We start from the raw sequence: 18108 nt of genomic DNA on the forward strand, positions 1-18108 counted from the left end.
CCGGCTCCTACATATGGAAATGATTCCACGGTTTATTTTATTTTCCCCTTTGAAGGGGAAGAACGTGTGCCGGCAAGAAGATCTGTCAGATCTTCATTCCCCCAAGGGGGGTAGTGGTCTGGGGGTTACACCCCAGGGACTATGAGGTGGGGGTGGGAACCCTGTGGCTGCCATAGATTAGATTTTCTAGATTTCACAGGAGCCCTGGGGTCTGTTCCTGGCTCTTGGTGGGTGTGTGGTCTAATGACCAGGGATGGTGTGCCAGGACTCCTGGGTTCCATTCGCAGATTTAGGAGGGTGTGTGGTCTAGTGGTTAGAGCAGGAGATGGTGCGTCAGGCTTCCTGGGTTCTATCCCCAGCTCTAAGTGGGGAGTGGTGGGGACCAATGTGTTAAAGCTGAGAGCCAGGACTCTGAGGCTCTATTCCAAACTCAAGGAGGGGAGTATGGCCTAGCGGCTAGAACAAGAGCTATTCCAGCCCTATCACTGAGTGTTATCTCAGCAGCCCCAGCACTAGAAAGCGGCCATTGCTCTGCCCTCACATCAGTTTTTGATCATGAATCCTTGTGACAAGCCGCCTGGACTGGTGGCCTCTGTACCTGGACCCCTGACATCAGCCTGGGGCAATAAAAACAGCCGTTCCTGGGCAGGGAACCAGGTCTCATTCAGGTCCAGGGAAGCCCCTGCGTGAGGAGCAGAGCAGCTCACCGCTCGGCACGGCCCTTCCACAGCAAAGCCGATGGTGCGCGAATCCCATTGGTCCCGACGTTGAAATTTCAAAACCCTTCACACGAAGAACTGGCCGAAAACGTTGCATCAGAAACCTCACGAGGGCCTTAGCGAGACGTTTCGGTTTGGTAAGGCTAGTTGTCTTCTGGTCATGATATGGAAGCCAGATGGATGCGCTTTGATCTTGTCCGAACGATAACTTGCCATCGAAACCATGGACCTTCCCGGGGAACGTCTGGATTTAGCTGAATCAGCATTTTCCAATAGCAAACAGGGCACTGGGATGGCTGGTGTGTGGGTCTCCTCCTGCCCCGTCACAATGGCGTATCCCGCTCCTCAGGATGGTGAGTATCCTTGAGCTCCTGGGCGGTTGGAGGGACTGAGGTGCAGCCCAGCTGGTCAGTTGGGAGCAGCTGTGATGTGCAACATAGTGACACGGAGAAGAGTTTTGTGGGGGAGACACGAGAGGGGCAACTGAGGAGCAGACATTTACCCAGCAGGAGAGTGGGAGAGCCAGGAATAGAACCTGGGTCTCACAAATCCCCTTCTAGTGCTTTGGCCACTAGACCAGTCTATCTCATAAGTACACTTTATGAAAGAGACTAGAATTCACCCAGCTGTCACTTCTTGACCATCCAGCACCAGGTATAGAGCCCAGGAGTGCCGGTCGCCCTCCTGCTACCATACGCCATGGCAACACGGGAGGCCTAGATGCTACAGCTGGATTTGTGGGGCTCTGGGCAGGATTAGCCCTCTGCAGGAATCAGCCCAGGGATCTAATGGTCTCTCCTGGCTCTCCGAGTCTATGGAAGTGTCACCCCAGCTATGTGTGTTGTGTTAGGTGAATAAACAACCCAAAAGCAAACGGCCTCCAGTTTGGCAGGGGGAGCGTGGGCCTGATCCGTCTCGTCTCGGGAAACGGAGGGAAGGCTGGCGGGGCGGAAAAGGAAACAAAAGAGAAAAATTCACACACACACCCACCCTTATTTCAGAAGCACAGGCCCCTGTGATTGGTTAATTACAGGCTCAGGGTTGGGGGAAGCCACCAACATTTCAGTAAGAAATTGTAATAAAGCAAACGAAAAAATGTGATTGGTAAATCAGATTTATCTAGAGGGGAAAGGCCCCATATCCCATTCCACCCTCCCCGAGCCAGCCAGTCCCCCAACCTTGGGGTCAGATCAGAGCTGGCACTTGCTAGAGAGGAAAGGCCCCATATCCCATTCCTGACGGGGCCTGTGCCCAGGGGTCCTGGCCAATTGGGAGGCCCCAGAAAAAATCTGTCTGGAGCCCTGGCGGAAACACCAGGAGGTGGGGGAAGCCCCAGCACCTGACGCTCTTGCTCCCCGCTGCAGCCCCAGCGGAATGGGGCAGGACTGGAGGTGGAAGGGGTGGGGAGGGCCCCACACATGCTCTGGCCCAGGGCCCCAAGAAATCTTAATACACCTCTGCTTGAGCCACTGGGGCCAGATCGGAGCCAGGTCTCCCTGGAGGGGAAAGGCCCCATGTCCCATTTCCTGCCCCTCTGAACCAGCCAGTCCCTGCGAGCTGGGGCCACACCGGACCCAAGTGCCCGCTGGAGGGGAAAATCTCAAGTCCCAGCCTGCCCAGCCACTGAACTAGCCAACCCCCCAGACTCACATACACCATCTGGGCTCATTTTTTCATCCTTAGAAAGCCCAGGTTCCTTGCAGATTCCCGAGAGGGGCAGAGTCAGCACGTCCTGCCGCCAAAGGCTACAGTGCTCCGGCCCTTGTGGGCTGCATGCGGTCACAGGTCCTGGCTCTGTGGGTGCTCCAGATGGGGCACCCAGAGTGCTGTGGGGGTCGATGAGATCCAGATGTCCTGCTGAACCCACAGCATCCTCCTCACTCCCTGCCCCCCATAAGGCTTCAAACTCTCCACGAGAAATCCCTAGACTTGGCTCTTGACTGGGCAGAGTGGGACGTGGTGGAAGCCCTTAGCAGAGAAAAGAAAAATATAATATTTTTACTGGCTTCTGGATTCTGTATCCCACCGCTGCCACCATGTAATAACCTTAGTCCCAGATTTGGACCTTAGCGTCCAAAATATGGGGGTTAGCATGAAAACCTCCAAGCTTAGTTACCAGCTTGGACCTGGTACCTGCTGCCACCACCCAAAAAATTAGAGTGTTTTGGGGCACTCTGGTCCCCCTGAAAAACCTTTCCTGGGGACCCCAAGACCCAAATCCCTTGAGTCTCACAACAAAGGGAAATAATCCTTTTTCCCTTCCCCCCTCCAGGTGCTCCTGGAGAGATACACAGACACAAGCTCTGTGAAACTACACAGAGAGACTCCCCCTCTCTGTTCCCAATCCTGAAAACAAAAAGTACTTTCCTATTCCCCCAGAGGGAATGCAAAATCAGGCTAGCGATCCAACACACAAATTTCCCCTTGATTTCTTCCTCCCACCAATTCCCTGGTGAGTACAGACTCAATTTCCCTGAAGTAAAGAAAAACTCCAACAGGTCTTAAAAGAAAGCTTTATATAAAAAGAAAGAAAAATAAGTACAAATGTTCTCTCTGTATTAGATGATACAACACAGGGTCAATTGCTTAAAAGAATATTGAATAAACAGCCTTATTCAAAAAGAATACAAATCAAAGCACTCCAGCACTTATATTCATGCAAATACCAAAGAAAAGAAACCATATAACTTACTATCTGATCTCTTTGTCCTTACACTTGGAAACAGAAGACTAGAAAGTAGAACTACTTCTCCAAAGCTCAGAGAAAGCAGGCAGCCAGAAAACAAAAGACAAAGACACTCAAATCCCTCCACCCAAAGTTGAAAAAATTCGGTTTCCTGATTGGTCCTCTGGTCAGGTGCTTCAGGTGAAAGAGACATTAACCCTTAGCTATCTGTTTATGACAGGGGGACAGGCAGAGGAGTTGCCTCCAAGAAAAAGCTATGGGATTCCATGTAGGTGTGGAGAATGGAGGGGAGTGCATGTCCCCCTCTCCCTGCCTGGGGCGAGGTACCAGCAGCTCACCCAGTTTAGAGAAGAGTGACAGTCCCCCAGGCCCTCTCTTTCATATGAATTGGTGGGGTGACAGTCAATAGCTTCTATAGCTGCCCAGACTGGTCCAGCCACCTGTCTGCTAACTCATCAATGTCACGTTCTGCTGCACGTTCCCATGCTTGCCGAGGGGATAGGCAATCTGCCGCTTTGCATCGCAGGAGTACCAGCTGAGACCCCATTGTGCAGGGCGCTGTACATGTATACACAGTGACAGTCCCTGCCCCACAGAGATCATGCTCTAAAAAGACAAGAGTTGGTGGGGAAACTGAGGCACAGGGCCGGGAAGTGACCTACCTAAGGTCACCCAGCAGGTGAGTGGTAGGGCCAGGAAGAGAACCCAGCTCTTAAGATCATATGCATTTCTTTCTGATGGCTTCCTATTTGCCTTTCCTTTGCATTCCCCTTGCTGAGGTGAGGAATGCATCCTCCGTCTTCCCCTGCAAAGAACCATGGTTAGTTGCAGAGACGGGAATAGAAACCAAGAGTTCTTGCTCCTCAATCCCTGGCTGTCTATGTAGGTAAGATACCTATCTGGTCAGCATCACTGCACTATCCGAGCACCTCACAATCATTCATGGATTTATCTTCATAACTCTCTGTGAGGCAGGGCAGGGCAATAATCCTCATTGTACAGCTGGGAAACAGCCACAGAGCGGCTAAGTGACTTGCTCAAGGTCACACAGGGAGCCTGTGATGGGTCAGAGAAATGAAACCCAATATCCTGAGTCCACGACTAGCACCCTAACCATTGGGCCAGCCCAATCGCTGGCCAGCATCATAGTGGGACAACCAACATGTTTAGTGACTGTTCAACACCCTGCCCCCATCCCAGCTGACACTATCTATCTAATCTCCATCCACCCCCTCAATCTATCTATCTCTCTATCTATCTATCTATCTCCATCCACCCCCTCGATCTATCTATCTATCTATCCATCTCCATCCACCCCCTCAATCTATCTATCTATCAATTAATGGTATTGTCTTGTCCATGCATCAGTTGTTCCAGCTATTTCATTTGCCCATCAGTGTCATTTCTCCCATGACCTATCCCCAAAGTATTTCTCTTCCAATCATGGTTGACCAACAACCAACAAGACTAGCTCTGTGTAGCATGAGAGCTCGTCTCTTTCATCAGCAGAGGTTGGTCCAATAACGATACTGTCTCATGGAACCAACAAGTCATCTTCATTGCAGGGCAAACATAGCCGAGCACCTGGCGATGCCCTTGGGTGTTTATAATATCTACACTGGAGGGGTCCACCACAGCCCATCAGCGTCACAGATGTGAGAGGCTCCCAATTCCAGAGCCCAACAGAAACGCAGGTGCATCCCATAATGCACCAGGCCATGCAGGGCGGGACCAGCTGTCCCCCAACACCAACCCCCTGGCTCAGTGCGTGCTTGCCATTGCAGCAGGTTGATGGGTTTCCAAATTCTGACGCCATTGCGATGGTTTTAAATTTCAAAATGTGGAAGAAAAATTCTTGGATGGGGGGGGGACTGATGACAAAATCCTCCCCCTCCCCCACCCCAACCAACTCCAGAACGGGTCAAAATTTGAAAAGGGGGGGGGAAACGGAGTGTGTGTGAAACTTTTCCATTTTTTTTTCAAGCAACCTCTAGTGCTTGGCCCCAGTAAGTGCAGCAACCTGCTACTGAGCTAGCAAACGGTGTTAACGTAGCTCCACAGCACGGGGCTTTTGTGGGGGGTGGTACACTCTGGGGGGTTGATCCTCCGCTGGTGCCTTAGGAAAAGTGATCAGTAGCAGTGGTGTTTACTAGGGGGCTGCACACCGTGTTGCTTCTGTCGATTGCACCCACCACCTTGCCTCCCTCCTTTCTGCCCTGCCCCCAAATCCCTGGGTGCCACCGTCCCATGGGTGTTGTGCCGGAAGGATTTAACAGCTGCCATCAACCAGTTCTTTGATCTGCAGCTGACTGCCTGAAGCTGGTGGCTGTGCGAATCCCATGCCAGGGGCTCCACGTGTCCCCCATGTGTGACCGGACCAGGGCTGCTCACTCCACTGCCTCGACTCATCCCACCTATAGAGCCCCCCGTGACTCAGCCCTCAGGTACCCTGCAGCCAACAGGGAAATGCCATACACAGGCATGTCACTGATCCCGCCAGCACGGTAAGCCCATCTGGGCAACAGCACTACCTGTCTAGGAACCCCTCTGCTGCCGTGTAGTGTAACAGATCCCCAGGCTTCCAGCCTGATCTGGTTCCTGTTCCCGCCCCAGCCTGGTCCATGCCATGCTCTGATATCGCTCCAGCCCTGCATCCACCTCTTGACCTCCGGCCCACCTGGCCCCAACCCTTGGCCTGCATCTAGACTGCGATCCTGACTTGACTTGCCAGGGGATTCTGTCCTTGCTTCTGACCCAGAGCCTGTCCCCAGCCCGCTCCCGACCCTACATCTGGCCTTGAGCACGGTTCCAACCATCGAGCATGACTGCCCAGAACCAGAACCTGAAACCATTTTATCCCCCTCTGGTTTCCTGATTCCCACTCCCACTCATCAATGGGGTTCTGCCAGGCGATGCCTAGAACCTCTCCAGAAATTCTGGAATTGATCAGATGTGGCATCAAAGAGTTGCCACGTTACAGGCAGGTGGACAAACACATGCCACCAAGCTGAGTGTCTGTTTGTTGGTGGGGGGGGGGCAGGCCTGGTAGTGCCAGTTGCCAACCAAGCCCCCACAGTGCCAGGCGCTGTACAATCACAGACCAAAAAGACAGTCCCTGCCCCAAAGAGCTCATCAATTGCTGCGAATGGCTTTAAAGCGAATCTCCCAGGTTGAATTTGACCCACCATTTAAAACAAGCTTTGAGCTCCTGTCATGTAGCCCCTGAAGGGACATGTGCAGTGGGGATCCCTGAGCTAGAACCTGCCAGGCAAGGGGATCAAAGGGTTTTATGAATGAAATCTCACAAGCCCCCCGGGAAGCAGCGGGATGAGACTAACCCCAGGTGTCCTGGCTCTCAGTATGCTACTCTGCCACCGGCTACACCCCTCTCTGAGTGCTCGGAACAGGCCCCAGGCACCCAGACTCCTGCGTTAACCATGCTTCTTTCTCAGTAGTCAGTTCAGGTTATGCCAGAGGTGTGGGGGTGGATGGATCTCTTAGGCATATCTGGCAGCAAAACTTCTGCGTTTGCTTTTCAACCAGGGCTACGGTGGTGCGTCAGCTCCCCGGGTCAATTCAGCAGCTTCATTCCCAAAGGCTGGCAAACCAGGAAATGCAGAGCTAAGACAAACCATCCCCCCACCCCCAGGGCAGCCACACAGCCTTAGCTCTGCCCCCATCAGAGGGCCCAGTGGATCTGGGAATGGCACAGCCTCCTACCTATCCCTAATACAAGCTGCCATGTAACGTGTGCCCACATCAGGAGGCCAAGTCATCTCTCTGCACCTATCTGCACCACTCATTTGCTGCTGGTTGGCAGAGATCACACTGGACACGCTGCAGAACTCATTGCCGGGGATGTTGTGAAGGCCAAAACGATAACGGGGTTCAAAAAAGAGTGAGATAAGTTGATGGAGGACAGCTCTGGGTGTACTTAAACCTCCAACTGCCAGAAGCTGGGAGCGGAGAACAGAGAGCAGATCACTCAATGATTGCCCTGTTCTGTTCATTCTCTCTGAAGCACCTGGCATTGCCCATTGTCAGAAGATAGGATACTGGGTTGATGGACCATTGGCCTGACCCACTATGGTCGTTGTTGTGGACCGAGGGAGGGGTAAGGCGCTGTGATCTCCGAAAGGACAGCGCTCAAAGGAGCAGAGTTAAGGTTATGCGGCTCATGTCCCCTTAACGCTGCATTTCCAACCCTTGATTTTGGGAATTACACTCTCTTGTTCTGCAAGGACCCAAGCTGCGTCTACAACTTCCACAAACAGGATGCAAGGCAGGGGAGGCCTTTTGTACAGAGCCTAGCATAACAACACCCTGGCCTCTGAGAGCTGCGTGTGCCACAGACACTGATTAAAGAACCTCTACAGCCCTGTAGGGAGGTGAATCCAGGGCTGTCGGGGGAGGAATTCACCCTCTCTGATGCACCCAGAGTCACCTCGCTAATCAGAGGCAGGGAACAGAACCCAGGGGCCCCTAGCTCCCTGCCTAGCGTGATGGGCCACAGATCTAGGGGCAGGTGGCTGGATTTCCCCAGGCTGAGCCAGCTGTCTGGGCTCGCAGGGGCTCTGTCGCTTCCTTTGCACCTTCACCCTCAGTTTCATCAGCTTCAGAGTCGCCCCCCAGCCCCCTCTGAGCCACGCCCTTCGCAACGCAATATAAATACACCAATAATTGTGATCGGCTTCAATCGTGGCCCGGCAGCCGGGTCACCCAGAACGCAAGCTACTAAAATAAGAGAGCGAGTTTCCTGCGCAGCCAGCCTCCGGCTCTGCCCTGTAATCAGCCGAGGCCTAAATGACGTGTTTATTTATAACCCTTTCATTTCTCCCTTGTGCGCTTTCTTTGGTCGGGCGACCGCAAAGTCTTTGAATGGGCCGAAGGGTCCTGCAGCGAGGCGCTGCCCTCGGACCCGGAATCCAGGCGGCTTTCCGGGTTAACCCTTTGGTGTGTGTGTGTGACAGTGACGAGAGATGCTACCGAGCTAGTGAGCGGCCCCCCGCCTGCCACATGGCTGCCTCCCCCTCCAGGTCAGTGTGCACGGAGCTGCACGGCTGCCTCTTGCCCCCCAGAATTTTCCTCCTCTGGGGGCTCTGCCAACTAACCACCCCAGATCTCACTGCTCCCAGCAATCCAAAGCAGTCTGCATGTAGCTGCCCCATGCCAAGCCCCTGCCTTAGGAGGGGAGGCGACCCTGGGGAAAGCAGCTGGCAAATAGAAGTCGGGTCCCTGCGACGACCAGGTGGTTGATTGTACAAAGCCCAGAGGTGTAGCCTGGCTGGGGTTACCCAGCCAGGGGATGAGGTAGGTGCCTCCAGCTGTGTAATGGGGCACTGGGTCTCTCATAAGCTAAATAGGACTAGCCCGTAGCAGGTGTTGGATGGGAGACCCTTAAGGATGGGCAGGGGTTTAATGTACCTTGTGCACCCACAAATTACCTCCTGCTGCTCTTACCTGGCCTGAGTCCCAGCTGAGGCATAACAGCAGCGGGAGTCCAACCCATTCAACAGCCACATGGCCGTGTCCTGCTGCTGATTGGACTACAGCAGAAGGCACTGCTTCAGTGCTGGACCCCCCCAGCCTCAGCCTCATAAGCTTAGGTGCTATCTCGTAGATAGAAGACCCTGTGGCCAAATCCCATGGCACTTTCTGCTGTTGCTGGGCCGGGTATCCTGAGAAAATTGCCCTCTGGTGAATAATATTCTGCCTTCCTATGAGTCTTGCTCACTTCCTTTCCTAAACTCGGGGTAGTGTGGCTTATGTGCTGCTGTTCAGCACTTGCCCCGCCCCAGAGGTGGCTGCATTTCAGAGGTGGTGGTGAGGGAGATCCCACTATAAATTCAGCACTGTGTGACAAATCGTCCCAGCCCACCTTTGCAAAAGCTGCTTGCCTTGGTGGGTCCGTGCCCTCCTTGATGGGAGTGGCTCTACCTGGGGAGTAGAAGCATCCAAACATTTATGAGCTTGTCAGGCAGGGTCCAGCTGCTCCCAGATCCTCCCCCTCGTTAGGCAGGAATGCATTCTTTTCAGGCCCCTTCTGTCCTGGCCTGTCTCACCTGCAGAGCCTTTGTCTTCACCCTCAACAATAGCAGCCCGAGGATGCAAGATTCTCCCATCCTGTCCTCAGGGGTGGGTTGTCGGACCTTCCAGAACAGCATGGGGCATCGCTATGGAGACAGGGCAGGCCATGCCTCTGGAAAGCCATGTGCCATGTTGATCTGTCCCTATGATGCTGCTCAGTTCTTAACTAGGGCTTTTCCGCCAAGCACTGGGTAAATACACAAGGCTGAGACGGGGAAAGTGAGGCACAGAGAGAGGGGACTTGCCCACGTTCACACAGCAAGTCAGAACCTCCGGGCAGGTTGGCTTCCTCAGAGTCCAACCTCACGGGTGAGCAATCGCTGCCATTCTGGTAGCACCTCCAGGCAGCTAACTTGTATCAGAGCCCCAGAGACAGCCCCTGCCAAAAGAGCTTACAATAGAGGAAAGTGGAGTCATGTGGCTGGCCAGTGACAAAGCCAGGAATAGGACCCAGGAGTCCTGATTAGAGCTGGGTGAAATTTTCTTGATGGAAAATAGATAGTGGGGGCTCCGAAATTATTGGCAAATTCAGGTCAAATTTGATAACTAGTCGTGGTCGAAAAAGAAAAACTGAATTTTCTTCCCAACAATAACGGATCTGTTTTATTTCCACTTTTCACTTCCAAATGGCATTTCATTGTCTAACTTGGTCAGTCTAAAAACAACCCCCAAAAGGGGGAAAAACATCCCCAACCTACCGAATCAAAACGAAACACTTGAAAAAAAAAAGTTTCATTTAAACATCTCGGTTGACTGGAAACGAACTGAAAAAACTAAAAAAAATTCATGCCGAGTTGCCTGGAAACGTTCCAGCTGATTCAGAACAAAATGGTTTTGAGTTTTTTGATTCGACAAAAAAATGTTGAAAACACCGTTTGGGTTTGAATCATCAAGCTGATTTATTTTTCAAATTTTTCACTTTGGCTCCTGACCTGAAAAACCCATTATTTTCCATCCTGACTCTCATGCCACCAGCCCACAGCACCTGTGCTTGCATCTGCGACATGTATTGCAAACGTAATCCTTTATGCCACACTCCTTTGCACTGAAGTGAAAGGGCCTTCATGCACTGCAGACAAATCAGTTCTCAGCGGCTTGCTCAGCCCAAGAAACTGTCTTTATATTCTCTGCATTTTCAGTTCGATGGGCACCTGCATTCTTGCTCTTTCCCTGCTCGTTAGCACTTTCATATGGGAGGCAGTTTTCAGTAGCCCTGAAAATGGCCCCTTTTCTTTGCAAAACTGAGTCTGTTTCTCTCCACGACCTTGCTTGGACTTGGTTCTCAGTTCTGCTGCAAATAATTTGGTCTATAATGAATTCATTTACCTGTTCATATCAATAGATTTTAAGGTCAGATCCTTACCAGTGCTTAAGTCCTAAAAGAAAAGAAGTGTCGGAATGCTTGATTTCAACAAAAATAATACTTTAAGAGGACTCTTTTGAAAATCCCAATTAGCACTGTTCCAGCATCCCCTGCCCCCAAATAACACTGTTCCACCGCCCTCCAAAAGTGCCCAAATATCACAGGCCATAAAATTTCATTCAGTGATCCCTGCATCTACTCCAATAGCCTGTAGCTGAACTGACACTTTTAGAAAGACAGCCTGTCCTGATTTAAAAACAGCTGATGGGGAATCCACCCTATCCCTCAGGAAGCTCTGCCCTCCCTGTTAACAATTTGCAGCTGATTTCCAGTGTGAATTTTTCTAGCTTCAACTTCCAGTCTTTGGACCTTGCTGATGTATACCCTTATCTTCTACATTCTCGGGCTTTGCTATACTCAGAGGTTTGGATTGGTTCAGATCAGCCTACTTCAAGTGGGACTGCCCCTCCAGTGTGGACATAGTTACAGCAGTATAAATGTGCTCATACCAGTGCAGGAATTCCTGAAAGGGAAATAAGCTATACCAGTATAGCTGTGTCCACCCTAGGGTTTGTACTGGTAAAACCATATTGGTAAAAATCATGCCCCTAGCTGACATAGCTGCAGCAGGACAAACCCAGACATCTGTGAAATCAGCCCTTGAGTCTGATTCCAGGGCCAGCAGCTCCAACGTCTTGTTTAGGGTGACCAGATGTCCTGATTTTATAGGGACAGTCCTGATATCTGGGGCTTTGTCTTATAGAGGTGCCTATTACCCCACCCCCCCATGCACACTCCCTGTCCTGATTTTTCACGCTTGCTATCTGGTCACCCTAATCCTGTTGCAGATACAATCGCTTTGCAAATCTCACAACCAGAAAAGCTGGGTGAATGCTGAGTGGATCTGAATGACAGGATCCAGCACGGCGACAGGCGTAGGGGCCTGACTGGAGTTGGCACCCATAAGGGGATGGGGTCGTGACCCCACTGGCTGCACAAGGAGGAAGGAAGGTGCGTGGTAAATTGGTAAATCGAGTTCAGCATTCATGCCCTGCCCTGCCCCTCCCCCAGAGAGCCAGGAGAGGGAGGATCAAATTGATTAGCAGATAAGCCCTCAGAGGAACCTGTTTGCTGGGTATCCTGCCATCAGCAGGTGGGGAAGGAGGAGGAGAGTGGAAAGATCCTGCTACCTGCTTTGTCCTTTGTTTACAAGTTGACCCTTGCCCAGCATCTTGCCAATGGGACAGATCTGGGGAGAATCTCAGTCCAAGCCTCACAGTTTGGATCTAGATTTGCCCATGTTGCATTATCCAGAGGCCAGGCCAGGGGCTGGCTTAAGGGATACCCACTAGATCCTGGCCTCTTATTATTTATTAGGTATATTATGGCAGTGCTTAGGTGCCCTGATCATGGATCAGGACCCCATTGCACAGCCTGTAAATTATGTATTAGGTGTCTTACGGTAGCACCTAGGAACCCCAGTCATGGACCCATAGCGCTAGGCGCTGTACATTATTTATTAGGCATATTACGATGGTGCCTAGGCACCCCATTGTGCTAGGCCCTGTATGTTATTTATTAGGTATATTATGGTAGCGCCTGGAACCCCTACTGTGAAGCACACACACAAAACAAAAAGATGGTTCCTGCTCCAAAAAACTTCCAATCTAAGGGTATGTCTACATTTAAAATGCCTTGATGTAGACACTCACTGCAGACTGCTCCCCAGAAGATGGCAGCTGCATTGACAGAACAATTCTTCCATTGACCCAGGACTGTCTACACTGGTGGTTAGGTCGCCTTAGCGATGTCTCGCGGTGGGGGGTGGATTTTCCACAGTCCTGAGAGAAGTATTGATGCCGATGTAAGCACTGCTGAGGTCAATGGAGTTGCTCCAGTGATGTTGGGGCAATCAGAACCCAGATCCCAGTTCACCCACAGCTGAAGGTGGGGAGTGTTTGGATCTGGGGCAATCTGAGAGAAGCGGATCAGCTAGGGAGTGTGTCATTTGGTGGACTCCGACTCTGCGTCTATTTCACGATATGATGAGTCAGGCCACCCAAAAGTCATGAGATTGCCTTAAAAATCATGAGATCAGCTTCAAATTCATGAGTTTTTTTAACCATAATAAATTTGAAGGGGGTTTTCATTTGCCTGCTGGTTCTTTGCACTGTCTGGTATTGTATTTTCCAGTTTTCCTCTGCAGCCATGAGGGCTAAAAACATCCATTTTCTTTAAAACACAAACTGAGATTCTCACATAGTCACAAGACTCCGGGAGCTGGGTCTTTCAGGCAAACATCAAATATGAGCATCAGGCAGCGTTGATTTCAACATCCTATTGTGTTTGCACTGCCACATCAGGCAGAGAGGGAGAGGTTTTTATGGCAATGCCCAGAGAAAGCCGTATTACGGTGAAGCTTGTTTCCACGTTTCCCAGCAGGCTTCAGTGTGGCATGGGGGAGGCTGTCCCACAGTGACAAAGGGACCAAGCTGCTACTCTGGCTGGGCTGCATGCTGCATCAACAAGAGAACAGCTTCAACTCTTTCATTCAAACACATTTCCCAATCGAAAACCAGCTGTTTTCCTGACAGCATCAATATTCATTCTGTTCAAAATGGTCCCATTGTTTTTGGTCAAAAAAACAAAAATCAAAAACATTCTCCTTTCCTCATTTTGCTGCTGGAAAAGAGGCGGGGAAAACCCCAAATGGTGACTATTTGGAGGGGGTCAAAAACGTAAAAATGTTGGGTAGAAAATTTCATTTTGTTCTGCAAAAGCAGCGACCATTTTCCGATTGTCTCAAATCAGAGCCACGAGCAGGGCCATCCAGGGGGAGGGCAAGTGGGGCAATTTGCCCCGGGCCTGCAGAGGCCCCCATGAAAGTTTTTCGGGGCCCCTGGAGTGGGGTCCTTCACTCACTTCAGGAGCCCTGGAAAACTCTCGCGGGGCCCGGGCCCCCGGAGTTTCTTCCGCTCCGGGTCTTTGGTGGCGGGGGGTCCTTCTGCCCTGGGACGGAAGGACCTCCCCCCACTGCTGAATTACCACCAAAGCGGGGAGCCTCCCCCCCCCCGCCGAAGACCCAAGGCCCCCTGAATCCTCTGGGCGGCCCTGGCCACGGGGTCTTAAGAAACATCCCTGAACCCAGCAGAGTTGGCAACACTATAATTTGCAAGCTCAGGAAATGAGAAATTCTCCCTCAGAATCCCTGATATGGTCCGGGGGAAGGTTTTAGCAAGAGACCTTCCATAGCTGGGTGCACGGGGCCTTAGAATCACAGAATATCAGGGCTGGAAGGGACCTCAGGAGGTCATCTAGTCCAACCCCCTGCTCAAAGCAGGACCAATCCCCAGACAGATTTTTGCCCCAGGTCCCTAAATGGCCCCCTCAAGGATTGAGCTCACAACTGTGGGGTTTAGCAGGCCAATGCTCAAACCACTGAGCGATCCCCCCAACAAATGGAAGCCTCCTTCGAGCCAGAAGTGTAAGAGTTGGAGCTTCCCAGCTGTTATCTCGGTTGTTACACACACACAGGATTTGAACCAGGGACCTCCAAGCCTGGCAGTGCAAGCTTGAGCTAACGAGCCAGGGTGTCATTTCCGAAAGACTGGGGGAGGCAGGGTCGGGGCAAGGCTGTGTCAGCATAGAGACCATTGTATGTTATATCCAGCAAAGCCGGGGGGAGAACAAGTGGAGTGTATAGACCTATGCAAAATCTGGGGAGCAAACCTAGGACATATCCCCCGGCTGTAGGAGACGTATCCTCTGTGAACTGGGCTGAGAGAAGGCTCTGAAATACATAATACATTCTCCCAGTGGGTTAGACATGCTCTTTCCCTCACTTCTTTGGGCTGCACAAGAGTCCGCTCTGCTGCATTTTTCTTCCTCAGGGTCATGCAAAACCGCCCCCCTGCTCCCGATTTCAGGCTGAAGCTCGCTTCAACCCATTGGCTTTTATGTGATTAGGGTTTTTTTTTGTTGTTTTTTTCAAAGCTTAAATACAAGCTTCACTTGGTTTCAATGTGAAGCACTAAATCAGCCCTAGGCAGGCTCCAAACAATGACACCTGGTGCTTCCTTACTGCCTTTCATCTTAGACATTCAAAGGCAGGCTCGCCACCCCCTATTGTTGGGATGGGGAAACTGAGGCACGAGGTGGGGCAGTGACTCCAGCCAAGTTCACCCAGCACAACAGGCACAGAACCCAGCAGGCCTGACTCCCAGTCCCAGTCACCCCCTGCTCTGGCGTCTAGATCACGCTTTGTCCCTCTGGAGTGGGCAATAGAACCCAGGAGCCCTGACTGCCTCTCCCCTCCCAGAGCTGGGAATAGAACCCAGGAATCCCTGCAGCCCAGCCCCCTTCTCTAATCAAAAGACCAGGCTGCCTCCCCTAGCAGGCCCAGCTCACTTTCTAACATGCCCTATAACAGTCCCTCTTATGAGCTCCTTGCACAGCCCAATCTCCCAGCAGATGCGCCAGGATCTCTGAGCGCTGACCCTCTGTCACACACTTGCGAGACGCAAAGACTGGAAACGGGGAGAATAATTTATTTCCTCCCCGGCCGCTGGCGTCTCCGTTGACGAGTTCCCCTGGCTTTGCCATTCTGGCTACGTTCATTTTAAAAAGGTCTTTAATGTCATGTTGGAAAATCAGTCTGAGGTCAGGAGCACATGCCACTGCAGTCTTTGATTCCCCACTCCCCTTTCTACCAATTGCTGATTCCTTCTCCCCCCCACCCCACACCCGTTGACTTCAGATGCACAAAAAATAAATACTTCCAAATGTGGCCTCCGAATAGGCAGCAAGCTGCTGTATCTTTAATTAGTGGCTTCCCCCCTGCTAACTAAAAAGGAAAATCCAGTCAAAGAAAGGTCTGAACAGACCCAGTGCAAGGCCTGTCCTTGTAGGGAGGAGGGGGACTCCGCAGATGAAAGACTGTCTGATTTTATTGGTGAAACGGTTGTGATACTTGCACTGCACCATCGCGGGGCCTCTGTGAGTGTAGTGCAGGGACAGGGCGCTAGGCTGGGGCCCTGGTTTTTAATTCCTGACTCTGCCACTGGCTTGCTGGGTGGCCATGTGCAAAACACATCCCTACTGTGCGCCTCAGTTTCCCCTCCCACCCTTTGTCCGTTTAAACTGCAAGCTCTCCAGGGCAGGGCTTGTGGCTCACGCTGTGTTCGTTCAGCACCGGGAAGGATGGGATCTTTAGTGCTACGAGGGTGTGAAGCATAATCAATGGTCTCAAAGTCTCCAACCTTTCAAAAGCAAGTGCAAGGACCTGTGGGGTAATGCTGGAGATGGACCCCGTCGGTGCTAAGCATTTTATGTGCTAGAAGCAGGCAAATTACCATCAAATCCTATCTTCCAAATGCCACACAGAGCGAACACTGGACCATCTGATCCGGCTAGATTCTGCTCTCATTTATACCTGAGTAAAAGCACAGCAAGGCTGCTTGCTCCAGATTTATCCCAGCGCCAATGCAGGGCACCGCTGCTCCCTCCAGATTCACCCCAGTGTAAATGCACTGCACAGCAGTGCCGCTTAGTCCAGATTTACTCCGGTTTAAATGCAGAGCAAGGCTGCTGACTCTGTATTTACACCAGGGTAAATGCAGATCAGACTCTGGCTCTACATGGGACTAAATCGGTGCAATTTACACCTCCCCTTGGCCTGTCAGTACTTAGAGCCACCTCCAGCGCCTTTGTCCCAGTCCTACTCTCTGTCTCTCTCTTTCACATTCTCTCCTTTTCCTTTGTGACTTTTCTCTTTGCTGAACTGGCCTGTCTGCCCTTCTCTTTTCTTTTGTACAGTCATTGCTTTCTCTCTCCTCTCAGTTCTCTCCCTTCCTGTCCCCTTTTCTTCCTCGCGCCTCCTCACTCCTTGATCCTCTGGCTGACAGCCAGACAGATCCCTGGACTGTGATACCCCTTGTCCTTGTCCCACCTGCACTCAGGGGCCCTCAGCACCTTGGCCCTGCGGCTTATGCCCCCAGTGCAAAACGTGGGGGCAAACTGGCCACCGCATTGATCCGGGTAGCGCTTTGGGTCTGTGTAAACATCTGCCTAGAGGGCGGCAGGAGGCTGGATTGCCTCCTCCCTCTCCCCAGTAAGAATCAGATCAGCCCTCCAGTGAGCGTGTCCTGGAAGAGGAGTGGGAGTGAACCTGAGCTGGGAGTCTGTTTCCACGTGAGGGCCCGACCCTGCTCTTTCTGACGTCGATGGCAAAACTCCTAGGGACTTAAATAGGATCAGTGTTGAACCATTTGGGCCTGATCCTTCAGTCTGTTTACAGACTACCCCACCCCCACCTTCTGGGCCTGAGCGGGAACGGAGAGGGTGTGAGGACTGCAGGGTTAGCCGTCATCCATCCCGCAGATGCAGCCTCCCTCAAAACCCCTGGCATTGCCTTGTGCCCTGGTGAAGAGACCCAGCCCCAACCTCCCAAGGGTCGCCCGGCTCCCTATTCCCCGCTTTTCCATTGCTTGACTGGGAGAGAAGGATGCTGCTCCAGAGCCCCTGAAAACCCTGGGAAACCAAAGCAGAGGCCAAGCCGCAGCAAACCCCAAGCAGCCGGCATCAGGGATGCAGGGAGCAGCTGGGCTGCAGCCCCTACAGAGTCCCTCTCCTCTCCTCCTTCTCTTTCCTGTCTTTCCTTCTTCCTCTCCTGACTTCCTCCTTTGTTTCATTCTCTCTTCCTCCACTTGCTTTTCTCCCTCCTTCTTTTCTTTCCCTCTTTTCCTCCATTCTTCTTCTCCCTTTATTTCTTGTGCGCCTTCTGTTTCTCTTCTCTCCTTTTCTTCCAGCCTCTCTCTCTCTCTTCTTTTCCTGCCATTCTTTCGTTGGCTTCCCTCTCTCTCTTTCCCTTCCACCCTTTTTTCCCTTCCTCTCTTTCTTTTCTTTCCCTCTCCCACCACTTCCTTCCCCCTTTTCCGTTCTTTTCTTTCCCCCTCCCTGTTTCTCTCTTTTCTTCCCCTCTCCCTTTCCTCCTTCATTTGTTCTTTTCCAGTCTTTTCTCCTCTTTTCTGTCCCTCCATCCTCCCCACCCCCCGTTTCTTTCTTTTCTAACCTCTGAGGAAACAAGGATCAATCCGAAAATGTTGACTTCTTTCCCCCCCCCCCACTGCACCCCCTCCCCGCCTCGTTTATTGGATACTAGCGGGTGCTCAAAGGCTCCTAGGCTGTAATTAGAGGGTGGATCCTAGTGCAAAGGGAAGGCGCTTCCCCCCCCCCAGTCCCTTCTAACTGCGGAT

The 18108-nt window shown here is 51.8% G+C and overlaps 2 protein-coding genes across 2 annotated transcripts in view; one reads left to right on the forward strand and one right to left on the reverse strand.

Annotated features, from left to right (window-relative positions):
* The window catches only part of PRR13 (proline rich 13), a 326900-nt gene that overhangs the window by 122042 nt on the left and 186750 nt on the right, over positions 1-18108 (reverse strand). The gene's annotated exons all lie outside the window — the stretch shown is intronic.
* Positions 1-18108, forward strand: part of AAAS (aladin WD repeat nucleoporin) — an 82442-nt gene that overhangs the window by 1757 nt on the left and 62577 nt on the right. The window lies entirely within an intron of this gene.

This window comes from Gopherus flavomarginatus, chromosome 16 (assembly GCF_025201925.1).
Source record: "Gopherus flavomarginatus isolate rGopFla2 chromosome 16, rGopFla2.mat.asm, whole genome shotgun sequence".
NCBI lineage: Eukaryota > Metazoa > Chordata > Testudines > Testudinidae > Gopherus > Gopherus flavomarginatus.